This window comes from Arachis hypogaea, chromosome 12, assembly GCF_003086295.3.
Source record: "Arachis hypogaea cultivar Tifrunner chromosome 12, arahy.Tifrunner.gnm2.J5K5, whole genome shotgun sequence".
In the NCBI taxonomy this organism is placed as follows: Eukaryota; Viridiplantae; Streptophyta; class Magnoliopsida; order Fabales; family Fabaceae; genus Arachis; species Arachis hypogaea.
Window position 1 is genome coordinate 50,464,620 of NC_092047.1, and position 9,200 is coordinate 50,473,819.

The 9,200-nt window shown below is 42.1% G+C and overlaps 1 non-coding gene across 1 annotated transcript; it reads right to left on the reverse strand.

The window, feature by feature from the left end:
* Nucleotides 1–6,204: 6,204 nt before the first annotated feature.
* LOC112732136 (small nucleolar RNA R71) lies at nt 6,205–6,311 on the reverse strand. Its single transcript, XR_003167873.1, has one exon. It is a non-coding gene; the product is annotated as a small nucleolar RNA R71 (small nucleolar RNA).
* Between the last annotated feature and the right edge of the window lie 2,889 nt (nt 6,312–9,200).

The following is a 9,200-nucleotide window of genomic DNA, read 5'->3' on the forward strand; positions in this document are numbered from 1 at the left end:
TGGCGACTAGTTATTCCTCTTGAAGATCTTATGGAGTGCTTGAGCTCCTCAATGTCTCTTTCTTGCCTTTGTTGCTCCTCTCTTATGACTCTTTGATCTTCTCTAATTCCATGAAGGAGGATGGAATGCTCTTGGTGCTCCACCCTTAGTTGTCCCATATTGGAACTTAATTCTCCTAGGGAGGTGTTAATTTGCTCCCAATAGTTTTGTGGAGGAAAATGCATCCCTTGAGGCATCTCAGGGATTTCATGATGAGGAATTTCCTCATGTTCTTGTCCATGAGTGGAATCTCTTGTTTGCTCCATCCTTTTATTAGTAATGGGCTCTTCCTCATCAATGAGGATGTCTTCCTCTATGTCAATTATAGCTGAATTGCAAAGGTGACAAATGAGATGAGGGAAGGCTAACCTTGCCAAAGTAGAGGACTTGTCCGCCACCTTGTAAAGTTCTAGGATATAACCTCATGAACTTCTACATCCTCTCCAATCATGATGCTATGGATCATGAAGGCCCGGTCTATAGTAACTTCAGACCGGTTGCTAGTGAGAATGATTGAGCGTTGGATGAACTCCAACCATCCCCTAGCCACGGGCTTGAGGTCATGCCTTCTTAGTTGGACCGGATTCCCTCTTGAATCTCTTTTCCATTGAGCGCCCTCTTCACAAATGTCTATGAGGACTTGGTCCAACCTTTGATCAAAGTTGACCCTTCTAGTGTAGGGGTGTGCATCTCCTTGCATCATTGGCAAGTTGAATACCAACCTTACATTTTCTGGACTGAAATCTAAGTATTTCTCCCGAACCATTGTAACCCAATTCTTTGGATCTGGGTTCACACTTTGTTCATGGTTCTTGGTGATCCATGCATTGGCATAGAACTCTTGAACCATTAAGATTCCGACTTGTTGAATGGGGTTGGTGAGAACTTCCCAACCTCTTCTTCGAATCTCATGTCGGATCTTCGGATATTCACCCTTTTTGAGCTTGAAAGGGACCTCGGGAATCACTTTCTTCTTGGCCACAACTTCATAGAAGTGGTCTTGATGCACCCTTGAGATGAATTTCTCCATCTCCCATGACTCTGAGGTGGAAGCTTTTGCCTTCCCTTTCTTCTTTCTAGAGGTTTCTCCGGCCTTTGGTGCCATAAATGGTTATGGAAAAACAAAAAGCAACGCTTTTACCATACCAAACTTAGAAGGTTTGCTCGTCCTCGAGCAAAAGAAGAAAGAAGAGAGTAGAGGAAGAAGGAATAGAGGAGATGGAGGGGGGTAGTGTTTCGGCCAAGGGGGTGAAGTAGTGTTTAAGATGTGTGAAAATGAAGGAGTGAAGATGGGTTTATATAGGAGTGGAGAGAGGGTATGGTTTGGCCATGTATGGGTGGTTTTGGGAGGGAAAGTGTTTTGAATTTGAATGGTGAGGTAGGTGGGGTTTAGGAGGGATGGATGTGGATTGGTGAAGGGATTATGGAGAAGAGGGTAGGATTTGATAGGTGAGGAGTTTTTTGGGGAAGAGGTATTGAGGTGATTTATGAAGGGTATTTGGGGAAGAGTATTATGAAAAGGTGTGAAGAAGAGAGAGAGTGAGTTGAGGTTGGTGGGGATCCTGTGGGGTCCACAGATCCTGAGGTGTCAAGGATTTCTCATCCCTGCACCAATTAGGCGTGCAAAATGCCCTCTACTGCCAATCCTGGCATTTTTAACGCCAGGTTGCTACCCATTTCTGGCGTTTAACGCCAGTTTCTTGCCCTTTTCTGGTGTTAAACGCCCAGAATGGTTCCAGACTGGGCATTTAACGCCCATTCTGCTGCCCTTACTGGCGTTTAAACGCCAGTAGGCTTCTCCTCCAGGGTGTGCTATTTTTCATTCTATTTTTCAGTTTGTTTTTGCTTTTTCAATTGTTTTTGTGACTTCACATGATCATCAACCTATAGAAAATATAAAATAACAATGGAAAATAGAATTTTAACATAGATAAGTAAAATTGGGTTGCCACCCAACAAGCGCTTCTTTAATGTCAATAGCTTGACAGTGGGCTCTCATGGAGCCTCACAGATACTCAGAGCATGATGATGGCCTCTCAACACCAAACTTAGAGTTTGGTTGTGGCCTCCCAACACCAAACTTAGAGTTTGAATGTGGGGATTTTGTTTGACTCTGCATTGAGAGAAGCTTTTCATGCTTCCTTTCCATGGTTACAGAGGGAGATTCTTGAGCTTTAAACACAAGGGAGTCCTCATTCACTTGAAGGACCGATTCTCCTCTGTCAACATCAATCACAGCTTTTGTTGTGGCTAGGAAGGGTCTGCCAAGGATGATGGATTCATCCATACACTTCCCAGTGTCTAGGATTATGAAATCAGCAGGGATGTAGTGGCCTTCAACCTTTACCAAGACATCCTCTACAAGTCTATACGCCTGTTTTCTTGAATTGTCTGCCATCTCTAGTGAGATTCTTGCAGCTTGTACCTCAAAAATTCCAAGCTTCTCCATTACAGAGAGAGGCATGACGTTTATGCTTGACCCTAGGTCACACAGAGCCTTCTCAAAGGTCATGGTTCCTATGGTACAAGGTATTGAAAACTTTCCAGGATCCTGTCTCTTTTGAGGTAATCTCTGCCTAGTCAAGTCATCCAGTTGTTTGGTGAGCAAGGGGGATTCATCCTCCCAAGTCTCATCACCAAATAACTTGGCATTTAGCTTCATGATTGCTCTAAGGTACTTAGCAACTTGTTCTTCAGTAACATCTTCATCCTCTTCAGAGGAAGAATACTCATCAAAGCTCATAAATGGCAAAAGTAAATTCAATGGAATCTCTATGGTCTCAGTGTGAGCCTCAGATTCCCATGGTTCCTCATTAGGGAACTCCTTGGAGGCCAGTGGACGTCCATTGAGGTCTTCCTCAGCGGAGATCACTGCCTCTTCCTCCTCTCCAGGTTCGGCCGTGTGGGTCATGTTGATGGTCTTGTGATGCAAGGGCATTTTGGCCAGTTTCACTGACCTTTTCTTTACTGTTTTTAGGGTAGTTTCATGCATTTTCTTAGAAAATAAGCTTTTTTTGGGTAGATATTCACTTACATCTTGATTCAAGCATACATTGTGCACTTTACATGATTTCATGAGGATTTTTCATGAATTTAATGACAAATTGGATGTTGCATTTCCCATGAGTTGGATTAGAACTTTGATGCACTTTATTGCTTAATTTCAGGACAAAAGGAGCAAGGAAGAACCACGTTAGCAGCCACGTTAATCTAACTAACGTGACCTCTAACGTGGAATGGGAGCTAACTTGCAAAGTTAATGAGAAAAGTAATCGCCAATAACGCCCTCGAAGCCATCATAGACCACGTTAAGAGTCACGTTAACTTAGTTAACATGAACTCTAACGTGGAAGAAGACAATAAGGCCAACGTTAGTGACACTCCCCTTTGTCACTAACGTTGGACCAAGCTCATAATTGGCCACGTTAGTTGCCACGTTAACTTAGTTAACGTGGCTTCTAACATTAAGAAGCAAAAGGGAAGCCAACGTTAGTGACATTCACCTTTGTCACTAACGTTGGCCAAGCTTCCATAAGCCATGTTAACTCCCACGTTAACTTAGTTAACGTGGAAGCTAACGTGGAGAGAGCAATTGGTCGCCAACGTTAGTGACACTTACCTTTGTCACTAACGTTGGGGTGAACCACCAAGAGCCACCATGAGCAACGTTAACTCCCACGTTAACTTAGTTAACGTGGAAGCTAACGTGGATAAAGAGGTAATGAGCCAACGTTAGTGACACTCACCTTTGTCACTAACGTTGGAGATGGCTAGCATGACTACGTTAGAAGCCACGTTAACTTAGTTAACGTGGACTCTAACGTGAGAAAGAGGGGCACATTGGAACGTTAGTGACAAAGGTAAGTGTCACTAACGTTCTCGAAGGATTAGCAAGCTTACGTTAAGAGCCACGTTAACTAAGTTAACGTGGACTCTAACGTAAGGAAGGGGGAGGTTTATCAACGTTATTGGGAAAGGTAAGTCCCAATAACTTGTGCGAAGGACCAAGAGGCAACGTTAGTGGTAACGTTTGTGCCACTAACGTTGAGGTTAACGTGGCTCATACTTGGGTGAGCAACGTTAGTGAAAAAGGTGATTGTCACTAACGTTCTCGAACCCACACTTTCACTTAACGTTAACACCACTAACGTCCTGAGCTAAAAGTCCCTGCCTACTTCACACTTTCTCTCTGCAAGCAAACCTAAGCCTAATGATGAAGATAACTACTTCAAACTCAGGATCCAAAAGCCCATATCCAAGACTTGAAGAGCCAACTAGAAGATCAGAAGAGTAGTATATATAAGAGTAACTTTGATTTAGTTTGGAGAGTTGGAAACTTTAGGGAGCCTTTGGCCTAGAATTACTCTCTGTATTTTACTTTCTCTTCACTTCTAGTTTACTTTCAGCATGTATTCTCCATCTTTATTTTCATTTCCAGAGTTATGAACAACTAAACCCCTTTCATTGGGTTAGGGAGCTCTGTTGTAATTTGATGGATCAATTTTAGTTTTCATTCTCCTTCTTCTATCTTTTCTCTTGATTTTACTAGAAAGCTTTCGATCTTCATCCAATTGGGTAGTTATCTTGGAAAAGAAGCTATTCATACTTGGATCTCTTCTGAACCTTGAAAGAGGAATGAAGATATCATGCTAGAAATACTTTCTCATGCTGGACCAAATTGGGTGTGGATGGATATGTGACTATAATCCTTCCAACACTTGATTTGGGAAATGCATGTGGTATAATCAGTGACCAAACTTCATCTCTTCTCATGAGCAATTGACCAAGGAATTGGCTATTGATCAAGATTTGAGAGATTGAATTACAAAGAATTGTAATTCGATCACTTAAGATTGACAAGGAGATCAATGAATGCATTGATTGAGGAAGAGATGAAAATGAACTTGTTCCAGAGAATGCAACATCTCCTGAGCCCAATGAACTCCCCATTTCTGATCTTACCCATTCTCTTTAATTTCTGCCATTTACTTTTATGAGCAATTACCCCATTCCCATTTAAGATTCTGCAATTTACTTTCTGCCATTTACATTCAGCTTTTTATTTCCAGCATTTACTGTTTCTGCCATTTACTTTCCTGCCATTTAATTTTCTGCAATTCCCAACTCAAATTCTGGTTCGCTCAACTAGAACATTCCTTTAATTAAAATTTCTTGATCAATCAATCTCTGTGGGATTCGACCTCACTCTATTGTGAGTTTTTACTTGACGACGAATTCGGTACAGTTGCCGAAGGAAATTTGTTGCGAGACAAGTTTTCCGCGTATCAAGTTTATGGCGCCGTTGCCGGGAATTGATTTTGAATCAACAATGATTAAATTGGAGGATAACTAGATTGAGCATTTTTAGTTTGTTTGATTTAATTTTCTGTTTGAGTAATTTACTTTCAGTTTTAGTTAATTTCTTCCCCTCCCCCTACTTTTTCATTTTTTTTAGTTATTTACAATTCAGTTCACTGACCCACTAACTGTTTGATATATTGCATCACTCACACTAACAGTAATTCTAACAGAAATACTTCCTGCATCTATTTTCCTTGCTTGTGCTTTGTTGGTTGTATGACAGGGAGAAGAAGCGGGGCTTCAACTTCCTTTGATTCAGAACCTGAGATGACCTTCCTTAGATTAAGGAGGGAAGCAAGAGAAAAATGAGTAGTGGGTGCCGAGGAAGAGGAGGAATACTTTGAACCAAACATGGAAGAAAACATGGAAAACCATCATGAAGAAGAGGCTCACAACCATGGCAGAGAAGGTCGAGCAAATCATGCTGGGGAGGAGAGAAGAGTTTTAGGCTTTTACATCAATCCAAACCCAGGAAACTGTGGAAGTAATATTCAAAAGCCGACCATCCAGGCCAATAATTTTAAACTAAAACCGCAGCTCATCACCCTTGTTTAGAACAACTGTTCGTTCGGAGGAGGAGTCCAAGAAGACCCCAATCAACATCTAACCACCTTCCTGAGGATATGTGACACGGTGAAGTCTAATGGTGTTCATCCTGACGCCTATAGACTGCTCTTATTTCCATTCTCACTCAAGGATAAGGCAGCCAAGTGGCTGGAGTCTTTTCTGAAGGAGAGTTTGACAACTTGGGAAGATGTGGTGAACAAATTTTTAGCCAGATTCTATTCTCCCCAAAGAATCAACAGGCTGAGAGATGAGGTCCAAACTTTCAGGCAACAAGATGGTGAGACTCTATATGAAGCATGGGAGAGGTTTAAGGACCTGACAAGGAGGTGTCCACCAGATATGTTCAATGAATGGGTGCAGCTACACATTTTCTATGAAGGCCTTTCTTATGAGCAAACCACCCAAAATCCATCCGAGGACAGTAAGAGCGCAGGAAAAAATAAGTCTGGCATTAAAACGCCAGAAATTGGGTGGAAGGCTGGCGCTGAACGCCCAGACCATGCTCTGAACTGGCGTTCAATGCCAGAAACAAGCAAGGAACTGGCGTTGAACGCCCAAAGGAAGCACAGTTCTGGCGTTCAAACGCCAGGAACAGATGAGGAATTGGCGTCTAACGTTACTCCAGTTTCTAACTCTGGCACTCAAATGCCAGAGAGGGATCAGACACACACAAGTGCTGATGACAACCCCTCTAAAAAGGCTTCTTCAACTATTTCTGTAGGAAATAAACCTACAGCAACCAAGGTTGAGGAATATAAAGCCAAGATACCTTATCCTCAAAAACTCCGCCAAGAGGAGCAGGATAAGCAATTTGCTCACTTTGCAGATTATCTCAGGACTCTTGAAATTAAGATTCCGTTTGCAGATGCACTTGAGCAAATACCTTCTTATGCCAAGTTCATGAAAGAGATCTTGAGTCATAAAAAGGATTGGAGAGAAACTGAAAGAGTTCTCCTCACTGAAGAATGCAGTGCAGTCATTCTGAAAAGCTTTCCTGAAAAGCTTAAAGATCCCGGAAGCTTTCTAATACCATGCACATTAGAGGGAAATTTCACCAGGACAGCTTTATGCAATCTTGGGGCAAGCATCAACCTAATACCTGCATCCACTATCAGAAAGCTTGGTTTAACTGAAGAAGTTAAACCAACCCGGATATGTCTCCAACTTGCTGATGGCTCCATTAGATACCCATCAGGTGTGATTGAAGACATGATTGTCAAGGTTGGGCCATTCGCCTTTCCCACTGACTTCGTAGTGCTGGAGATGGAGGAGCACAAGAGTGCTACTCTCATTCTAGGAAGACCTTTCCTAGCAACTGGACGAACTCTCATTGATGTCTAAAAGGGGGAAGTCACCCTGATAGTCAATGAAGATGAGTTTAAGTTGAATGCTGTCAATGCCATGCAGCATCCAAACACACCAAAAGACTGCATGAAGGTTGATCTTATTGACTCTTTGGTAGAAGAGATCAACATGGCTGAGAGTCTCGAATCAGAGCTGGAAAACATCTTTAAAGATGTTCCACCTGATCTAGAGGATTAAGAGGAATTGAAAGAGTCTCTGAAATTTCCTCAGGAAGAGGAAAAACCTCCTAAACCCAAGCTCAAACCATTACCAACATCCCTGAAATATGTATTTCTGGGAGAAGGTGATACTTTTCCAGTGATTATAAGCTCTGCTTTAAATCCACAGGAAAAGAAAGCACTAATTCAAGTGCTAAGGACACACAAGACAGCTCTTGGGTGGTCCATAAATGACCTTAAGGGCATAAGCCCAGCTAGATGTATGCACAAGATCTTATTGGAGGACAATGCTAAGCCAGTCGTTCAACCACAGAGGCGGCTAAATCCAACCATGAATGAAGTGGTGCAGAAAGAGGTCACTAAATTACTGGAGGCTGGGATTATTTATCCTATTTCAGATAGTCCCTGGGTGAGTCCTGTTCAAGTTGTCCCTAAAAAGAGAGGCATGATAGTGGTTCATAATGAAAAAATGAACTGGTTCCTACAAGAACAGTTACAGGGTGGCGCATGTGTATTGATTACAGAAGGCTCAATACAGCCACCAGAAAGGATCATTTTCCTTTACCATTCATAGACCAGATGCTAGAAAGACTAGCAGGTCATAATTATTACTGCTTTTTGGATGGCTATTCAGGCTACAACAAAATTGTAGTAGATCCACAGGATCAAGAGAAAACAGTATTCACATGTCCATCTGGAGTATTTGCTTACAGAAGGATGCCTTTTGGGCTGTGTAATGCGCTTGCAACCTTTCAGAGATGCATGCTCTCTATTTTCTCTGATATGGTGAAAAAATTTCTGGAAGTCTTCATGGATGACTTCTCAGTATATGGAGACTCATTCAGCTCCTGTCTTGATCACCTGACACTGGTTTTGAAAAGATGCCAAGAGACCAACCTGGTTTTAAACTGGGAAAAATGTCACTTTATGGTGACTGAAGGGATTGTCCTTGGGCATAAAATTTCAAACAAGGGAATAGAGGTGGATCAAGCTAAAATAGAGGTAATTGAAAAATTACCACCACCTGCCAATGTTAAGGCAATCAGAAGCTTTCTGGGGCATGCAGGATTCTATAGGAGGTTTATAAAGGATTTTTCAAAAATTGCAAAACCTCTAAGCAACCTACTAGCTGCTGACACGCCATTTGTGTTTGACACAGAGTGTCTGCAGGCGTTTGAAACTCTGAAAGCTAAGCTGGTCACAGCACCAGTTATCTCTGCACCAGACTGGACATTACCGTTCGAATTAATGTGTGATGCCAGTGATCATGCCATTGGTGCAGTACTGGGGCAGAGGCATGACAAGCTTCTACATGTCATTTATTATGCTAGCCGTGTTTTGAATGATGCCCAGAAAAATTACACAACCACAGAAAAAGAACTGCTTGCAGTGGTTTATGCCATTGACAAGTTTAGATCATACTTAGTAGGATCAAAAGTGATTGTGTACACAGATCATGCTGCTCTTAAATATCTACTCACAAAGCAGGATTCAAAACCCAGACTCATAAGATGGGTGTTACTTCTGCAAGAGTTTGATATAGAAATAAGAGACAGAAAAGGGACAGAAAACCAAGTGGCTGACCATCTGTCCCGAATAGAACCAGTGGAAGGGGCGTCCTCCCCCTCTACTGAGATCTCTGAAACCTTTCCGGATGAGCATTTGTTCGCCATTCAGGAATTACCATGGTTTGCAGACATTGCAAACTAC